Source organism: Camelus dromedarius, unplaced genomic scaffold, assembly GCF_036321535.1.
Source record: "Camelus dromedarius isolate mCamDro1 unplaced genomic scaffold, mCamDro1.pat HAP1_SCAFFOLD_163, whole genome shotgun sequence".
Taxonomy (NCBI): Eukaryota; Metazoa; Chordata; class Mammalia; order Artiodactyla; family Camelidae; genus Camelus; species Camelus dromedarius.
In genome coordinates this window covers 2079531-2100399 of record NW_026989781.1, presented here as the reverse complement: position 1 = coordinate 2100399, position 20869 = coordinate 2079531, and the positions used below count along the sequence as shown (strand labels likewise).

The 20869-nt window shown below is 38.9% G+C and overlaps 1 long non-coding RNA gene across 5 annotated transcripts in view; it reads right to left on the bottom strand.

Moving 5' to 3' along the window:
- Nucleotides 1–20869, bottom strand: part of LOC135320638 (uncharacterized) — a 64181-nt gene that overhangs the window by 21291 nt on the left and 22021 nt on the right. The window contains exon 4 of one of the 5 annotated variants that reach the window (XR_010379887.1): nt 2725–2871. The exons of 3 other annotated variants lie outside the window; for them this stretch is intronic. This is a non-coding gene — a long non-coding RNA (uncharacterized LOC135320638). Of the gene's footprint in view, nt 1–356; nt 2872–20869 lie in introns of those variants that run through there. One more of the 5 variants, XR_010379888.1, reaches the window with a different exon arrangement.

Below are 20869 nucleotides of genomic sequence, written 5' to 3'. Positions count from 1 at the left end.
TTAAGCCTGTATTACAACAAGTAATTTGTACACCCTGCTCACCCATCCCCAAATGGCCCCTCCCTCCCACTGGTAACCGTTCACTTGTTCTCTATATTTGTGAGTCTACTTCTTTTCTCTTACATTCACTAGCTCATTTTGGTTTTTAGATTCCATATATAACTGCCAGCATACAGCATTTGTCTTTTTCTGACTTATTTCACTTAGCATAGTGCCGTCCAAGTCCATCCAAGTTGCTGCAGATGGCAAAATTTCTATATATTTTATGACTGAGTAGTATTTTATTTCATATACTTACATATGACATTTTCTTTACCTATTCATCTGTTGATGGACACTTAGGTTGCTTTCATATCTTGACAATTATAAATAATGTTGCTGTAAACATTGGGATGCATGTATCTTTTCAAATGAGTGGTTTTGTTTTGATATATACCCAGGAAATGAATGGGTGCATGCATATTTATAATTGTTATAGCTTTCTGTTAGGTACACTTTTATCTTTATATAATTATCTTTTTCATCTCCTGTAGCATTTTTAAAGTCTATTTTATCTCCTATAAGTATAGCCACCCTTGCTCTCTTGTGGTTACCATTTGCATGAATATCTTTTTCTATCCCTTGACTTTCAAACTTTGGGTGTTACAGCTAAGGTGAGTCTCTTAGTCTCTTAGACACAGTGTACAGTTGCAGTATTTGTTTTATTCATTCACTCACTCATTTTCTTTGATTTGTGAGTTTAATCCACTTGAATTTAAAATAATCATTAATTACTGTAGTTATAGTTGTTCTTAATACTTTTGTCTTTTCAGTTGTCAGCTAAGGTTAAAGTTTCTTAGTGCTCTGCCATTGCAGTATCACACTGTTCTTCATTTCTTGATATATTTACCTCTTCCAGTACAGTGTTTACTTTGTTATGCTTTTGTGTTGTTGCTTAGTGTCCTTTTGTTTCATCTTGACAAACTCTCTTTAGCACTTTTTGCACAGCAGGACTAGTGGTAAAAAACTCCCTCAGTTTTTGTCTGGGAACAGGTGTATCTCTCCTTCACTTCACAGGACAGTCTTGCCAGGTATAGTAAACTTGGTTGGCAGATTTTTTTTAAAATATTATTTTGGCATTTGGAATATATCATCCTACTCTATCCTGGCCTTCAAAGTTTCTGCTAAAAATTCTGCTGTTGATCTTAGTGGAGTTCCATTTCATTTCATGAGTTATTTTTCTTTTGCTGCTCTTAAAGTCCTCTTTTAACATTTGACAATTTAAATTTAATGTGCCTCAGCGTAGACCTCTATTACACTCAAACTATTTGGGGTCTTTTGGGATCTATAAATCTAGAAGTAATTTTCCTTCCCCTGATTTAGGGAAAATGTAGCCATTATTTATTTAAATAAGCTTTCTTCTCCTTTATCTTCTTCTGGAAGCCCCATTACCTATTTCTTTCTTGACGGTCCCCTATTAAGTCCTGTAGGCTTTGTTCACTCTTTTTCATTCCTTTTTAATTTTGCTTCTCTGAGTTGAGCATTTCAAATTACTTGTCTTCAAGTCTCATGATTTTTCTGCTCAGTGAAGAATGCTGTTGAAGCTCTCTATTGAAATTTTTGGTTCAGTCATTATATTCTTTGCTCCAGAATTTATGTTTTGGTTATTTTTTATGATTTCTGTCTTTTTGTTGAACTTCACATTGTGATCATGTATTACTTTTATGATTTTATTTAGTTGCCTATCTGCGTTCTTTTATAGCTCAATGAGCTTCTGTAAGATGATTACTTTGAAACCTGTGTCAGGCAATTAATAGATCTTCATTTCTTTGGGGTCAGAAATTGGAAATTTGTTTTGTATCTTTGGTGTTACCATGTTTCCCTGGTTTTCTGTGATTCTTTTTAGCCTGTGTTGTTGTCTGCACATTTGAAGAAATAATCACCCTTTCCAGTCTTTATATACTGCCTTTGGAAAGGAACAACCTTCACCAGACAACCTGACTGGAAATTCTGGGGATCTATCCATTTTTTTCTACATATATGACCACTCTACTCCTCCCACTCACTGCTTGGGGAACGAGTCCTTGGACTGTGTGCCTTCTCCTAGACGTGTGGATCTGTGCAAGGTGCTGAGAGCTATCTGATTCTGTTCCCCGGGGCAGTGTTTTCCTAGGCCAGGGCACTATGTGCAAGCACCACTGCCCTCCCTTCTTTCTGAAGGGTATGTCTTAGAATGTTGTGCCTTTTCCCTACTCTACAGAGCAATGTTGAGTGCCAGGAGTCACCCGCCCCTTTGCATAGGGCAATGCTCTAAGATGCCAAGACAATGGGTTTGAACCCACTTCTGTGCCTCCCTTCGGAAGGAGCAGTCTCAGGGTTGTGCACTTTCTCCCAATCTTACAGAGTCATGTTGCCTGCTGAGATCTTTACTGGCTGCTAAAGCCTGTGTATCATCCCTGGGATAGTGTGTGGAATGATCTGTGGGAAATTGTGGCTCTGGGAGTGTGTATGTTGGTTGCTATTATCCTTCACCCATTTTTTTTTTTTTTGCTCCTAGATACCTGGCAGATAATCAGATTGAAAACCAAAAGAGAATCACAGCTAGCCTAAGAACACTTCCTTAACAAATGACAGAAATCAGATTCAGAGCAAAAATTAAAATCCATTTACACCATCAACCTTCCCACACATATTTACACTTTCCTCATGCAATCTTCCAGGTGGCTCCCTGGAGAAAATGCTCACCAAGAGGTCAAATGGCCAGATCCTTTGCCAGGACTTCATGCTGATTTTCAGAACTTGGCCCAGGTGATGGCTGATATCCAGGGCTTGATATCTTTGTGAGGCTTTCACAACATCTTTGTGAGGCTTTCTCTGCTAAGAACAACCAGGCTAAAAGGGAACTATGTGTCATGAAAAAAGAGATGGCACAGAGAGCCTCTGTGGAAGGATCTTTGAGAACATCCCAAAGGTACACAGAGGGCTAAGTATAGACATAGTAATCTTTTGATTGGCATCTTCATTGGAAAGTCCTCCTTGCTGTAAAGAAGCAAATTCAAGACTATGAAGTTGAATGAGCAGTTTGGCCTCTTGAAGTAATCATTTAGGAGAATATGCAAATCTCTAAAGAATTCAAAGCAACCTTTCTTGCTTCACTAACCTCTACAGAAAAATAGAAACATGGCTCTAGGAGTATTCAAAGTGCTCCCACCCTTCTTACTGATATCAACATCTCCACTTGCTTCTCCTGTCAGGGCACTGGAGAAAGAACTGTACGACACCCAAGACAGAAGAGAACATTTAACTAGCAACTACTCTACACCTCTGACAATAGGAATTATGCCCCAAAATTTCTTCTTTAAAAGGCTTACATCCTTCCTCAGGCCCTTCTGATGGCAAGAGCTGTGTTCTCCAGGCCCTGAGAACCAAACCTTTAAATAGGAACATCCAAGGAAATATCTTTAACTTGAGGGCACTTTGCTTTTAATTGTGCTTCATACCTTCTGTCATAATGTAGGAGACATTTATTTCTTCAACTGATAAGTGCAAAGAAAACCTACTCCTTTCCTGCTACCCCCTCAACATCACAATACTTTCTTCCTTGACACACCCAGCCATTGAAAGTAACTTAGTCCACTAAAATCACCACCTGAGACTGGAAAGAAAAAAGCTAATTTTAGACTAATTGGATATTTTATCCACTCAGATTGGCTTTTAAAAAAATGCCAAGATGACCACCTGTTATTCCCTAAAATTCCTTTTTCTAGAATTTAGTCTGCACCCTCCATAAATATTCACATACCAGGGCAAAGCTCAATGTTAAGAGCCTTCTCCACAAAAATTAGTACAAACACTTAGCTTTCACTAAGCAAGTAATATTTCTCATTCAATATGCCAGAAACACACTCCAGAGCCTACTATTTCATATACACATGATTTTGTGTTACTCAGTTTTCCTGACTCATGGCTGAAATTTGGAAAGAGAGCTATTATATGTATTTGGACTTGTCTGTATGATTATGCATGTCTTTTATTTCAGGAGGAAATGGGGAATCCACAATTAAGAACCTAGAAGGGTAGGGAAAAACTATTTTTCCTCCCCTACACATGCAATGAAATACTATTTAGACACAGAAAAGAATAAACCATCACTCAATACAAGAACCATAGATGAACATTCCATGTATATTGCTAAGTGACAGATACCATCTTTAGGGGCCACACACCACATGACTCAATTTACATGATATTCTGGGACAGGTGAAACAGAGATGGTACATAGTTCATGGGGTGTGGGTTGGAAATATTCCACAGGATACTTTAGTCATGGATACCTGCCACTATGTTTAGTCTAAATGCATTTTTTTCTTACCCAAAACGTAAATCATAATATATTCAATTTTAGATTTCTATGATATCAAAGTATCACAGGATGGAATAGAGAATGCAACAAAGAATCTATTTCATTTAGGAAACACAGAAGAAATGTATTAAAAAGAAAAACTCACTCTTGGTGGTGGGGCAGAAGGCAATTGACATAATTAACTATGAGAAAAAATGGAGTCTGCAGAACAAATGCAAACAGGACCACACATAAATACTGTGCCATTAAGTGCTTCCCTGCGGTGGGGGTGGCTAACACTACTGAAACTGCTACATCTGGAAGTGGGAATGGAGCAAGAAATCTATTCAGCTAAATGGTGGAAACCAGGTTTCTTACCGTTGGATGGGAAAGGTACAGATAAACAATGGAGAAGGTTATAATACTCATGTAATAATGGATACATTATATTTCCTCAATTTAAACAACTTTTGTGCATCAAAAATTGTTATCCAGAAAGGGAAAACACAGAGCACAGAATGACAGAGAATATTTGCACATGAAACGCCTGACAGGAGCCTGCTTTTCAGGACACATCAAGGATGTTTACAAATCATCAAGAAGAAAACTCAGCCTTTAAAGTGGGAAAGAACTTGGACAGGCCTTTGTGTAGATGAGAAATTCACATGGCCAACAAGCACATAACATGATGTGTGCCAAGAAAAAGAAAAGAAAACCCGCAAGAAGGAATTCTGTCAAAGAAGGCAGGAGCCACTGGAAAGAACGCTCAAAAGCCAAAGCAGGAGGGAATTAAGCAGCCAAATACTGTGGTGCTGGATTATCATCAAAAGCTTATAGTAACTACCTGGGTGGAGTGTCCACACTGTAAAATAATTGATATAAAATAATTACATATTTGGGGGGGCTCTTTTTTCTTTTTTTAATGAGTGATGTTGAATAGAAATCTTCTCTGTAGAAGAATTCCAAATAGTTTCTGTAGATAGCCATTCATTAAGGAGGTGGTGCTAACTCCCCTCTCCTGAAGTGTGGGTGCCACATATTGAATTCATCCTAAAAAAAAAAAAAAAAGTCTACAGGCTTGAAGAAAAAAGTAACTTCACAGTGGAAGAAAATCTGACAAACACTACGTCAGCCAGGAGGTCAAAGTTAACGTGAACAGTTTTATGTTGCCTTGATGTTTGTCCCCGTGATACAAAGTAATGACATAGTACTTGACCACTGTGACCTCTTTCCTCAAAACCCATAACCCTATTCTAATCACAAGAAAAACACCAAGTAATTCCCAATGCAGTACAGTCTACAAAATACCTGGCTGGTCCTCCTCAACACCATCTAAGTCACTGAGAGGATAGTTGGAGAAAGTGTCAAAGCCCCCACAACCCTAAAGTGACATGGTGACTCACTGCCCTGTGGCCTCCTGGATGGGACCCTTGGACAGAAGGAGGTAAACAAAGGGAACCTGAATAAAATATGGATTTCAGCTAATAGTCAGTTAGCCCTATTTGTTCATTAATTTTGACAATTCTGTAGAAAACTAGAATGAGAGTGACATTAAAAGTCAAATAAGAACACGTTATTGCATAAAACTGTAAATATAGAATTAAAAGGAGATTTCCTAATAACACACAAGCAAAGTGAACCTGATAAAATATGGAAAATAGAAGCAGACCAACTGAACAGCCTATGAACCTTTCTTTCTGCTAATTCTATTGTTTCCCTGGTGTTTCATCTGGGGTTCCCCTCTCCTGAAACAGAAGAAACAGGGAAGGAGTTGTTTGGAAGACCATTTAGACCTGACCGCCCCTGGTGTTTTCATCTTCCCTGGTCATGCCCTTCCCTGTGTGGACACCTGCCAGAGGGAGTCTCAGGAACTAGTGATCAGATGTGTCAGGACTTTTCTGATTACAAGGGACTAGACACTTACTCAAGTCAAATAAGTTCATATTATTGTAAATGGTAGAAATAAATTAATATTTACAAGAGACAGGTTAAAGAGGGTTTGGAGGTTTCAGGTCCAGGGGATCACAGTCTCACACTGTGACCTGGTCCCTCACCAATGATCAGTCCTGCTAAGTGCCTTTGGGTGACCACATATACAGGCACAGCCTCTCACACCTCCCAGGGCATCCAGCAACTCTGGGATGACACCCACATGATGTCCATTCAACTGGGAATGGCATCACTTTCCCTAGGGTTCCATGAAAACTCATGGCTTTGAATCCTTTTATTCTGGCTTGGATAACACTATCACTCTTAAAAGGAACACAATAAGAGAAGATGGAGAATGAGATTGGCTAGTCATGGATCATATAAGGTCCGTCTTCGAGGTGAATGGAACGTGGATTCAACCTTCAGAAACTGGACTGGAAGCAGGTGAGATATTCCCTAATGAAAGCTGAAATGCAGCACTTGGACAGGAGGACAGACACTGGCTCGGTGAGAGCTGCAGAGCACACATCACTGACAGCCTGCTGCACAGCACAGACCCTCAGCACTAAGTAGGAAGGGATTCACTCAGGGTCAGGGCTGCAGTCACCCAGCCAATGCTCTTGTCCTCCCATGACAGCAAGAAGTTCCTCCATTTGCTAAATAGCCAGGTTAAAGATGGTGGCAAACTCAAGGCTCCCACATTGGATACTGTGTCCTTGCATCTCAGAAGCTGGCCCAGATTAGCCCATGCACCCTTGGAAAGCACACATACCTCATTGTTGTTCATGGAAAGTGGTAGCCCAGGATGCATGCCCACACCTGGCCACATTAATCACCCATTCCAAAAATAAATAAATAAATCACTCATGTTCCCACCCTTTCCTCTTTTCTTTACAAAGAGCAGATATCAAATGCAGGGGTGGTAAGGAAATTCTTGCTGAATGAAGTACTAAGAGGCTCAAGGATTATGCAGAGCATGCAATTCATCACCAGCAGATTTTCCAAAGGCCACATGGGTGCACATGTCTCCCCAAGACCATGAAGCCCCTGTGAAACCTCCCCTGGAAGGCCTGGTATCTCACATACCTTTGGTTCATAAAGAGTATGAAAAGTCTGTAAAAGCTGGAAGGCCAAAAATTTGCAAGGTTTTGGTCTGCTGTATTGTTATGTCCAAGGTCACCCTCAACATTTGCAGGATTAGTATCCTTCTTGGCAGACTAAGAGGCTGTTAGGGAGGAGACCCTTCCTCCAACCGCATGGATATTGGTCATGTAAACATGCCAAGGGACATCAGTACTGCCCCTGCACTTGCACAGGAGGACAAAGTTCCATTGCTCAGCAGCATGGTGAGCTTAGTAATTGGCCATGGGGGTTGGACAGGGCCCAGACTGAGGCCTGAGCTGGGGAACCACAGATGCCTGCCTGGATGGTCAGAGGTCAAGAGTTGTCCTGTCTGAGACTTGATTTTCTATTGATGACCACTCAGATGGGACAAATGATTCAGAAGGTCCCAAGAGGGTCCCATAAGTCCTCAAGAAGTCAGACCCTGAGGGCCAGGTGGTCCCTGCACCAAGTCCTATATAAATCTGCATGTGTTCTGAGTGCCCTTGTGCCAAAGCTGTGCAGGAAATTGGGATTCTCTGAGCAGACTAGGGCCAGCACCAGCATTTCCATGTGGGAGGGAGGATAGAGAAAACCCCTGCATGACTTCTGACGCCCTTCAAAACTCTTGACTGAGGTTGAGTTAGGTTTGAAACAGTCAGGACAGGCATTTCATTTTTCTGAGACCAGGATCTAGGGGGTTGGGGAGAAAAACAAAGGCACAGCTCACCTACCTGACTCATGTGTGACTCTGCAAGAATCCTGTCCATCTGGGGGCCCCAGAGAGGTGGACAAGGAGAAGGGGAATGAGGGTGGGTTATGCTTAGACCTAACTCTAACCCTAACCCCATATCCTATAACCCTAACTGCCTAAACCTAACAACTGTAACCTCAGACCTTAGACCCTCAACTCTGACACCTAAACTTTACTCTATGACACTGAGCCTTTAACCATCACCCTCTACCCTGACTCACCAACTCTGACCATAACCCTAAACACTGACCCCTAAACCCTGCCATTGACTAGGATCACAGACATAAACCCTAGCAAATTGGTTACTGAGGGATGACTCCACAATCTCTAAAGTAAATTAAGGGAACAAATCTTAATGCCCTTGCATTCAGATGGGGTTTCTTCGTTCTGACACAAGCAATGTAAGAAAAAAAAACAGACACACTGGATTTTCTCAAAGTTAACAACTTTATTGCATCAAAAATGCTATCCAGAATGGGAAAAGGTAGACTACAGTTTGGAAGAAAATATTTGTACATTATATATCTAATGCATCTGTCATCCAGAATTTATCAAGGAGCTCATAAACAAAAACAAAGAAAACTTAATTTTTAAGATGGACAAAGGACCTGAGCAGCCTCTTCTCAAGACAAGGCATACAAATGATCAGCAAGGGTATGAAAAGATGTCAAACATTAGTACTCATGGAGATGCCAATTCCTACCATAATGCAATACCTGTTGAAACACACTACAACTGTTATAGTGACAAATAATTTTAAAAGAACAAGTATTTGCAACACTGTAGAGCAAATGGAATTTTTAAACACTGCTTGTGGAAATGTAAAATGGTGCAGATTGCAGGTACGATACTTTGACATTCCCTCAAAAACATAAATGTACAGAACAACATGGTTCGGCAACTCCACATCTAGTGACAGACACAACAGAATTGAAAACAGGTGTTCAAGCAAAAACTTGTACATAATACAATAGCAGCACTGCTCACAACAGCCCACAGGGAGAAACAATTGAAACGTCCGTCAATGGGTAAATAAATAAGCAAAATGCAGGACATCACAAACTGCCATATTACTCTGCAATATGAGCAAATAAAGTAAAATACTGTAGCCACTGGAATCAACAATATGGCAGCTCCTCAAAAAGTTTAACCCCGAGTTCACATGGGAGATGTCAGCTCCATTCAGGGTGCTCACTCACAGTACTGGGAAGGAGGGACTGGAACCAATGCTGGTGCCAGCATCATTCACAATGACAAAGGTGGAAGCAGCCCAAGTGTCCTTTGATGAAAAAATGAATAAACTGGTTTGGCTATACACACAAGGGCATATCATTCAGCCTTGAAAACTAAGGGGATGCTTACACTTGCTACAATGTGCATGAAACTTGAAGTTACTATGCTAAATTTTATAAGTCAGTCACAGAAGGACAAGTTCTTTGATTCCACTTATGCAAGGATCCAGATGTGTCAGATTCAGAGACAGAAAGAATGTGGTTGTGAGGCACTAAGAAGAGGCAGCATTGAATGGATACATTTTCACTTGGGGAAATGAAAAATTTGGGAGGTGGGAAGGATATTTTTATAGCAATGCAGATGTAGTTAATGTCACAGAGCTGTATACATAAAACGTTTGAAGTGGTAAGTGTTATGTGTTATAATCACAATGAAAAAAGTGAGGTTGTGGTATCTGTTACAACCCAGATGAACACTGACACAACCAAAGGGAAGGAAGCCATACAGGAAAGGTCACCCAGATCATACGCTACGCTCCTTTTGTGCTTTAAATCCATCAAGAGTTGGAATATGAAGAAAAGTATCAGTCTAGATTCCAGAAAAAAAAAAAAAAACACAGTGGATTACAACAGAAAAAGATAATTCCATAGAGCTGGGGGATCTGGTGACAGTAGAAGTAGACCTCGGGGTTGGATTATTATAAGAAATTTTGAAAATCTTCATTTGGGCCTATGTGCTGGTTCCCTCGGAGAGTGTCCCTCTTTGTGGTAAAACACAGTGGAGTATTCTGCACGAAGTGGCAAACGTGAATACTGTGTACTGCTATTGAAAATTGTCTATACTTTTGAAATTACTGGAAAATAAATTCATTGTCAAAACAGTCATGTCAATAAAAGGACAGAAGCATAGGAAAGACATCACACTCAGAGGTAGAGGCCCTGCCCACACAGACTGCCGGTGCTCATCACCCTCGGAGGGCCCGCAGGGTTTCCAGGGACCCTATGGGGAAATGGCATCAGCAGCCACTATGTCTTGGGTGCTGTGTGTGACCTGGATGTGGGAGAAACAATTGTATTTCCAATTCTAGTTTTCCACATCAAACCACCAAAAAAACTTAGGAATAATAAATGAATTCAATCAACCTGCAGGATACAAAATCAATACACAAAGATCACTTCTGTTCCTATACACTAATAACCAACCATCAGAGTGAGAAACTAAGAAAACAATTCCATATGCTGCTAAAATATGTAAAAATAAATTTAAACAAAGACATGAAAGAACTGCACACTGAAACTTTTAGACATTGATGAAGAAATTGAAGACACAGAAAAAATGGCAAGCTATCCTGTCCTCACGGATGTGAAGAATTACTAGTGCTGAAATGCCCATTCCACACAAAATGATAGAGACATTCAATGCAATTCCTACCAAAATTCCAATGGCATTTTCCACAGAGACCGAACAAACCACCCTAACATATGTAAGGAACCACAAAGGACCCCACACAGCGAGGGGAGCCAGAGAAAGGAGAGCAGTGGCTGCAGGAAACTCACTCCTGACTTCAAACCATATTATGAAGCTACAGTCACCAAACAGTGTGGAAATGGCACAAAAAAGAGGCCCATGGGCCAGAGAATAGGAGACAGAGCCCAGGAGCACACCCACAAATATGCGGTCAGTTAACTGATGACAAAGCTGCCAAGGACATACACCAGGGAAAGGACAGTTCCCTCAATCACAACTGCCTGGAAAACTGGATATCACAAGCCAAAAAGGACATCGGATGTTGTTTGCCCTATCCCCCAAACTAAATAAAACCCACAATTTTTCCACATTAAGCCCTTCCTGTGTTGAGCCCTCGGAAGATGGACACTCCAGCATCCAGAGATGCAGAGGAAACTTCTGCCCACTTTTTCCTCACCCTTGCCCCACCCTAGCAACACCTTCCAGCCCGACCTGAGGACACAGAGCTCCTCTCAGTGTGGACACAAGCCCCACATTGTCCCAGAGCCAAATCCCTACAGGGTCTGGAGAAGACCAGGCTCCAGGCAGCTGAGCAGGGAGCCCAGTCTGTGGGCAGAACCAGCAGGCGCTGCACTGGGCAGAGAGGTGGGCCCATCGCCCTGTGCCGGCAAACAGGGAAACGGAGCTGCACCCACCCGCAGTCCAGCGGAGGTCACGGCCCCTGCTGGCAGCCATGCTGAAGCCACTCCATTTTGGAAATTCAAACTGATGGAAGCAAGTATCCTATGATTTCTCATAAAATAGTGATTGAACAATTAGAAATCATATGTAGTGAAATGGAGATAAACACACACTTTACAAGTTACACCAAAAGGCACTCGAAAGTATCCTTAGATCAATTCTAAACCAAAACTGTAAAAATTATAGAAGAAATCAGAAGAAAATCTACATGACCATGGGTTTAGTGATGTAGATGATGATCTTTAACTTTCAGCAACACAAAAAAGAAAAAAAAAACCTATTAACATGTACTTCATCAAATTAAAAATATCTACTTATTGAAATACCTTATTCAGAAAACCAAAAGACAAGCAACAAACTGGAAGAAAAATATTTACAAAACATGTATCTGATAAAAGATCCATCCTCAAGTTATACAAGGAGCTATAAAACAAACAACCCCATTCAAAATGGGTTAAGATCTGGACAAACACCTGACAAAGAATATATATGAACAATAAATAAGTGGACAAAAATATCATCAACATCATACACTGTTAGGGAACTACAAGTTAAAGCAACAAGACAGCACTGCACACCGATAAGAACTGCTAACCTCCACACAAGGTGACCACGCCCACTGCTGGGGGACAGGGACAACAGCAATTCACCGTCACTGCTGATGGAATGCACATTCAGCCTCCTGGAATACAACTGGGAAATATTTTCAAAAGCTAAACAAGTCTCACGCCTTGAGATGCATCAATCATGCCTCCAGATTTTACACCACTGTTTTGAAAAATTATATCCAAAAAGAAAAAAACAAAAACCAAGGATGCTATTATGCAATGAAGCCCCACTCCTAGTGTCTAGACCTTAAAGGAATCAGGATGTCTTCAGTAGTTGACTGTGTAAGCAAATTGGGGAACATCCATGTGAAGGGGAGCACAACATGACACCCCAAAATATGGAATTTGAAAAACTCCAAAGAGTTAAAACTATTTAAAAAATGAAAAAACAAGTTTGGAGGCTCACAATTCCCAAATGCAAGAGTACGCAAGAGTAAAAAATAATAATAACACCAACAAGAACAACAACAACAACAAATACTGTTATATGGGCATCAAGTCAAGATATACACAGAGATAAATGGCATTGAATGGTGATCCTAAAAATGAGACTACCCATCAATGAGAACTGATTTTAGACAGTAGTCAACAGCATTAAATTGGGAGGAAATGGTGTTTTCAACAAAGGGTGCTAGGGAATAAGCTATCCGCATGCAGAGGTGTGAAATTGGACCCTTACCTCATACCACATACAGGAAGTGTCTCAAAATACATAAAAGACTTAAATGTAAAAAGTAAAATTTCAGTGAACCCCTTGTGTCCATAGGTTTCACATCCATGGATTCATCAAATTCCAGATCAAAAATATTAGAGAAATATTTCCAAAAAGTTTCTGAAGTAAACAGTTGGATCTGCCAAATGCCAGCCCATATTTACATAGCATTTACATTGTACTTACAATATTGACACAGCATTTACATTATATTAATTATTCTAAGTAATCTAGATGTGATTTAAAGTATCCAGGAATATATACTTAGGTTATTTGCAAATCCTATACCATTTTATATAAAAGACTTGAGCATCTGCAGATTTTGACATCAGTGGAATGTTTGGAACCAATCCCCTAGGGATGCTGACAGATGGCAGTTTAAACTCTCCAATAAAACATGGGGAGAAATCATAACCTTGCATTTAGCAATGATTTCTTATGTCTGAGAGCAAAGCACAAGCAACAAAAGGGGAAAAAATGAATTTAAAATTAAAAATCTTTGTGCATCAAAAGATGAAATCCAGAAAGTGAAAAGACAGCCCACACACTGGGAGAAAATATTTCCACATTATATATCTGAAGAGTGTCTATCCAGTATGTATCAAGAATTTTACATCTCTTCAACAAAGAAAAACAACCCAACTTTAAATATGCCCCAAGAACTTAGAACCTTCTCCACACAAGATATTCAAATGATCCATGAGCAAATGGAAAGATATGATGGAAATGCAAATTAAAACCAATGCAACAACTCCTTCATAAGTTCTCAAATGGTTATAATCAAGAAAATTAAAGATAACAAATGTTGGCAAAAATGCAGAGAAATTAGAACATTTAAACATTACTTGTGGGGGGGGGAGCCAAGATAGTGGAGTAGGCAGATTCACAGCTTGCCCTCTCCCAAAAATATGCCAAGAATTACATCTACAAACCCACTGAATCATACACAACATCTACTGTACACTGGAAGAGTGCCTCTCATTTTGAAATATAGGAGGATTCTCACAAAATTTGGAAAGGAAGAGAAAAAAGAGACAAGCAAAAATTTGGTACAGGACTGGTCCTGCAGGGAGGGAGTGGCATAGAAAGAAAGGCACCCTCACGCTGGGACATGCCCTCTCCTTCTGGGAGGTCAATGGGGACAGAAGAGCTTCCAAGGTTTGGAAGAGAAAGTGGCAAGTGGGTGGCAGAAAGAACTGAGGGAAACTGCCACAGAGGGTCCCTGCTACCCCCAGCCCTAGAAGCGAGATGGCAGGGACAAGCTGTGACTGGTTGATGGAGATCAGTGAGGAGCCCAGGCAGAGGGCTGGGTCATACTGCACAGAGGCAGCCTCAGGGGACTGGAGGGCAGTATGAGCTCTGGCTAGGGTGTGTGTGGAACAGAACAGCCTGGGAAGCCCATTAAAAAACTCTACTGTTGGTGTGTATATGGAGGAGGGGTGCATGTAGCCACACCATACCTGTGTTCTCTGATTGGCTCCATTGCCAGTGTGTTCTGGTGAGAAGACAGGTGGGGCTTGGCCACAGCCATCACTGCTGTGTGGAGGTGTGGATGAAAGCTGAATCCATACCCAGCAGTTCTGCAACTTCACAGGCAAGACTGATATTTTTTTGCAGCCCCAAGCAGAGAGGGTGGATTTACTCTCTCTGGACTCTTTGTGGACCTGCACCTCTGAGACTAACAGGCAGTGAGCAGAGTTCTGATTCACAGTGGAAGCAAGAATAGATATTTACAACAGGCCAGCACATGTGGAGGTGGCACTGGGGTCTATGCCGACCCTGTGGTGGGCCTCAGAGTCAGGTGTGTGGCTGCACATTTGCTATCGTGGGTACAAGTGCCTGACATTCACAGTCTCTGGGGCTCAGAACCAAGGGGAGAGCAGAGCAGGTGGCCAAGATTCCTACAGCTAAATTGGGGACAAAGGAAGCATCAACAAAGAGTACATTGTAAGCTCACATAACAAGTGGCAGACAACACCACAGAGGGCACTTCCCAAAGGACATCTACAACCTACACTTCTCCCAACTGAAGTGCTCCAACCCTGCCTAATACACACCACAGCTCAAAACCAGGTCTAAATGAAATCCATAAAGCCAGAGAAATAAAAGTGAAATGAAGAAGCAGAGGAACCACTCTCAATTAAAAGAACAAGAGAAATCCCCTAAAAGAACAATCAATGGAATATATCTCAATAGTCTATTTGATCATGACTTCAAAAAGGGAATGATCAATGCAATCAAGGAACTAGAAGAGACTATCACTAGAAACAGAAAATACTTTAAAAAGGAAATTGAAACTAAAAAGAAGAGCCACTTAAAAACAGAAAACTCAATTGCTGAGATAAAAGCCAAACTACAGGCAGTTCAAAGCAGACTAGATAATGCAGAGGAAAGAATAAGTGACTTAGAAGACAGGATAAAAGAAATCACCCAATCAGAACAGTAGACAGAAAAGCAAATAAAAACCAATGAAAGCAATATAAGGGACCTATGGGATAATATAAATCATGCCAAACTGTGCATAATAGGGGTCTCAGAAGGAAAATAAAGATAAAAGTGAATTGAAAAGCTATTTCAAGATATCATGACTGAAAAATTTCTAAACCTAAATAAAGAAACAGGTATCTAAGTACAGGAGGCACAGAAAGTCCCAAATAAAAAGAATCCCCAAAGACCTACACCAAGATATATTATAACTAAGATAGCCAAAGTTAAAGATAAATAAGGATTCTAAAGGCAGTGAGAGAAGCACAAAGAGTTACTTTACAAGGGAGTTTCATAAGGCTTTCAGCTGATTTCTCTACAAAAATTCTGCTGGCCATAAGAGAGTGGCAAGATAGATTCAAAATAGTGAATAAAAAAAGCTGTAAACTAGGATACTCTATCTGGCAAGACTATCCTTTACCATAGAAGGAGAGATCAAGAATTTCACAGACAAGCAAAAGATAGAAGAATTTAGCAACATTAAACCCATGCTAAATGAAATAGTGAAAGGTCTACTCTAAATAAAAAAGAAACAGGAAGCTATAGAAATTAGAAAACCATAATTGGAAATATGAAAACTACAGTGAATTGTAAGAAAATAAACATGAAGATGTAAATACATAAGTAAATGAAAATAAATAATGATAGGTGGGAGAGGAGAGCAACAAAATATAGATTTTTTCTCTCTTATTTTTTTCTTTCACTTTTCTTTTCTTTGTTCTTTTTATGATGTGCTTGAACCTACATGATTATCAACAAAAGCAAGCAGATATATAATATGGGGTTCTGGTGAGAAGACAGGTGGGGCTTGGCCACAGCCATCACTGCTGTGTGGAGGTGTGGATGAAAACTGAACATACCTGAAAAACAAGGTAACAAGAAATAAAAACATACAAATACCAAAAGGAAACGAAGCTAATAGATAAGAAAATTATCAAACCACAAAGAGGAAAAGAAAGGAAAAAAGAGGAAACACCAAATCAACAGGAAAACAAAGTTCAAAATGGCAATAAACCCACATCTATCAATAATTAGTGTAAATGTCAATGGACTAAATGCTCTAATCAAAACACACAGAGTTGCAGAATGGATAATAAAACAAAAACCTACAATATGCTGCATACAAGAGACCCACTTTAGAGTGAAGGACACACATAGATTGAAAGTGAGAGGATGTGGGACCTAATTAAACTTACAAGCTTCTGCACAGCAAAGGAAACCATAAGTAAAACAAAACGACAACCTATGGAATGGGAGAAAATTTTTGCAAATGAAACCGACAAAGGCTTGATCTCCAAAAGATATAAGCAGCTCGTATGACTTAATAAGAAAAAAAACAAACAACCCAATCCAAAAACGGGCAGAAGACCTAAACAAGCAATTCTCCAAGGAAGAAATACAAATGATCCATAGGCACATGAAACAATACTCAATATCACTAATTATCAGAGAAATGCAAATCTAAATTACAATGAGGTATCTCCTCACACTTGTCAGAATGGCCATCATTCAAAAGTCCACAAATGGCAAATGCTGGAGAGGTTGTATAGTAAAGGGAACCTTCCTACACTGCTGGTGGGAATGCAGTTTGGTGCAGCCACTGTGGAAAACAGCATGGAGATTCCTCAAAAGTCTAGGAATAGACTTATCATATGACCCAGGATTCCTGCTCCTGGGCATATATCCAGAAGGAACCATACTTCAAATTGACACCTGCAAACAAATGTTCACAGTAGCACTATTTACAATAATTAAGACACAGGAATAACCTAAATGTCCATCAACAGATGACTGTATAAAGAAGATGTGATATATTTATACAATGGAATACTATTCAGCCACAAAAACCTACAACATAACACCATTTACAGCAACATGGATGTTACTGGAGAATGTCATTCTAAGGGAAGTAAGCCAGAAAGAGAAAGAAAAATACTATATGAGATCACTCATATGCAGAATCTAAAAAACAGAACAAAACATAAATGCAAAACAGAAACAGACTTATAGACATAGAATACAAACTTGTGGTTGTCAGGGGGATGAGGGGTGGGAAAGGACTGGGATTTCAAAATGTAGAATAGATAAACAAGATTGTTCTGTGTAACATGGGGAAATATAGACAGGATCTTGCAGTGGCTCACAGTGAAAGAGAATGTGACAATGAGTGTATGTATGTTCAAGTAAAACTGAAAGATTGTGCTCTACACTGAAATTTGACACACCATTGTAAAATGACTATAACCAAATAATAATAAAAATAGTTTGAAAAAAGAAACAGAGGATGGAAAAGTATATTTTATGCAAATGGAAATGCTATGAAAGCAGGACTAGCAATACTCATATCAGATAAAATAGATTTTAAAACTAAGGCCAAAAAGGGAGATAAAGAAGGACAGTATATAGTGATCACAGGAGCAATACAAGATGAAAATATTACACTCCTTAACATATATGCACCCAATATAGGAGCACTTAAATATATTAAAAAAATACTAACAGACATAAAGGGAAAAGTTAATGGGAATATAGTCATAGTAGAAGAATTTAACACCACACCAAATTTTTGGGCAGGTCTTTCAGACAGAAAATCAATAAAGCAATGGAAATACTAAATGATACAATAGAATATTTGGAATTGGTTGATATTTGTAGGACATCTCATGCCTCCAAAACAGAATAAACTTTTTTTCTCAAGTGCTCATGGAACATTCTCTAGGATAGACTACATAGGCACAAAAGTAACCTCAAACAAATTAAGAAGATAGAAATTATTCCAATCATCTTCTCTGACCATAATAGCAGGAAACTATAAAACAGCCACAGAAAAACAAATGAGAAAAAAATGACAACATGGAGAATAAACAGCATTCTACTAAAAAAACAATGTGTCAACGATGGAATCAAGGAAGAAATTTAAAAATACCTTGAGACAATGACAATACAAATACGACCAGACAAAATCTATACCATGCTGCAAAAGCAGTCCTAAGAGGGAAGTTCAAAGAGATAGAGGCCATCCAAAAAAAAAAAAATAATACCAATCTCAAATAAATAACCTCACCCACCACCTAAAATAATTAGAAAAAAAAAAGAAAAAAACAAAACCTAAAGAAAAAGAAGGAAAGAAATATTAAAGATCAGGGAGGAAAGAAATAAAACACAGATTTAAAAAACAATAGAAGAAATCAATCAAAGCAGGAACAGGTTTTATGAAAGAGTAAACAAAATTGACAAACCTCTGGCCAGGCTCACCAAGAAAAGAGACTGCACACAAATAAACAAAATAAGAAATCAATGGAGAGATTACAACCAACACCACAGAAATACAAAAAATTCTAAGAGAATATTATGAACACCTATGTGGCAAAAAATTGGACAACTCAGAAAAAATGGACGTTTCTAGAAACATACATCCATCAAACATCCATCCAAACTGCATCAAGAAGAAATAGATCACACAAACAGTAGAAGTGAAATAGCATCAACAATTAAAAAACTCCCTGGAAACCAAAGTTCAGGACCAGATAGCGTCACTGAGGAATTCTATCAAACATACACAGAGCTCATGCCAGTTCTTCTCAAACTCTTCCAAAAGATTAAAGAGGAAGGAATACTCCCAAATTCATTCTAGGAAGCCACCATTACCCTGATAGCAAAGTCAAAGACATTAACAAAAAGGGAATCTATAGGCCAATAACTTTGATGAATATAGACACAAAAATCCTCAACAGAAATGTTGCAAACAGAATCCAACAACACTTTTAAAAGATCATACACCATGATAAAGTTGGATTCATCCCAGGGACAAAGGATACATAAATCAATCCATGTGATACACCACATTAAAAAGAGAAAGGATAAAAATCACATGATCATCTGAATAGATCCAGAAACAGCATTTGATAAAATTCAACAAACTTTTATTATAAAAACTCTTATCAAAGTGGGTATAGAGCAACATATGTCAACATAGTAAAAGCTACTTATGACAGAACTACAGCCAGTATAATACTCAATGTTGAAAAGTTGAAAGCCTTCCCACTAAAATCTGGAACAAGAAAAGAATGTCGTGTCTCACCATTTCTATTCAATATAGCATTGGAAGTTCTAGCCACAGCAATTAGACAAGGAATTTAAAACAGTTCCAAACTGGAAGAGAAGAGGTAAAATTGTCATTATACATGGATGACATAATACTATATATAGAAAACCCTAAAAGCTCCACACAAAGACTACTAGAGCTGATAAAAGAAACTGGCAATGTAGCAGGATACAAGATTAATATCGATAAGTCAGAGACATGTCTTTACACTAACAATGAAATATCAGAAAAGGAAAGTAAAGAAATAATTCCTTTTAAGACTGTATCAAAAAAAAAAAAAACTTAGGAATAAATCTGACCAAGAAAGTTAAAGACTTATGTGTGGAGAATTACAAAATACTAAGGAAATTAAAGAGGATTTAAAGAAATGGAAAGATATCCCATGTTCTTGGATTGGAAAAATTAATATTGTTAAAATGACCATATACCCAAAGCAATCTACAGATTTAATGTGATTCCTATCAAATTACCCAGGACTTTTTTCACAGAACTAGAACACATCATACTAAAATTTATATGGAATCAAAATAGACCCAGAGCTGCCTAAGCATTACTGAAGAAAAAGAACAAAGCTGGAGGAATAATCCTTCCAGGCTTCAGACAATACTACAGAGCTACACTAATCAAATCAGCATGGTACTGGAATAAAAACAGGCATATGGATCAATGGAGGAGCATAGAGGTCCCAGAAATCATTCCACAAAGTTTTGGTCAATTAATCTGGTCAATTAATCTTTGACAAAGGAGGCAAGAACATACAATGGAGTAAAGACAGTCTCTTCTGTCAGTGGTATTGGGAAAACTGAACAGCTGCATGTAAATCAATGAGGTTAGAATACTCCCTCACACCATACACAAAAATAAACTCAAAAAGACTTATAACTTTAAACGTAGACAAGGTACTCTAAACCTCTTAGAAGAAATCAGAGGCAAAACATTATCCCACATAAATCTCAGTTATGTTCTCCTGGATATTCTACCCAAACAATAGAAATAGAAGCAAAAATAAACAAATGGGACCTATCTAATTAAACTTATAAGTTTTGTCACAGCAAAGTAAACCATAAACAAAACAAGAAGACAACCTACAGAATGGGAGAAAATATTTGTAAAAGATGAATTTGACAAGGGCTTAATCTCCAGAATATATAAGCAGCTCATACAACTTCATAAGAAAAAATCATAACCAATTAAAAAATGGGCAGAAGACCTAAGCAAGCAATTCTCCAAAGAAGACATACAAATGGACAAAAGGCACATGAAAAAATGCTCAATATCAGTAATTATCAGAGAAATGCAAGTCGAAAGTACAATGAGGTATCACCTCACAACAGTCTGAATGGTCATCATTCAAAAGTCCACAAAGAATAAATGCTGGAGAGGATTTGGAGGAAAAGGAATCCTCTATACCATT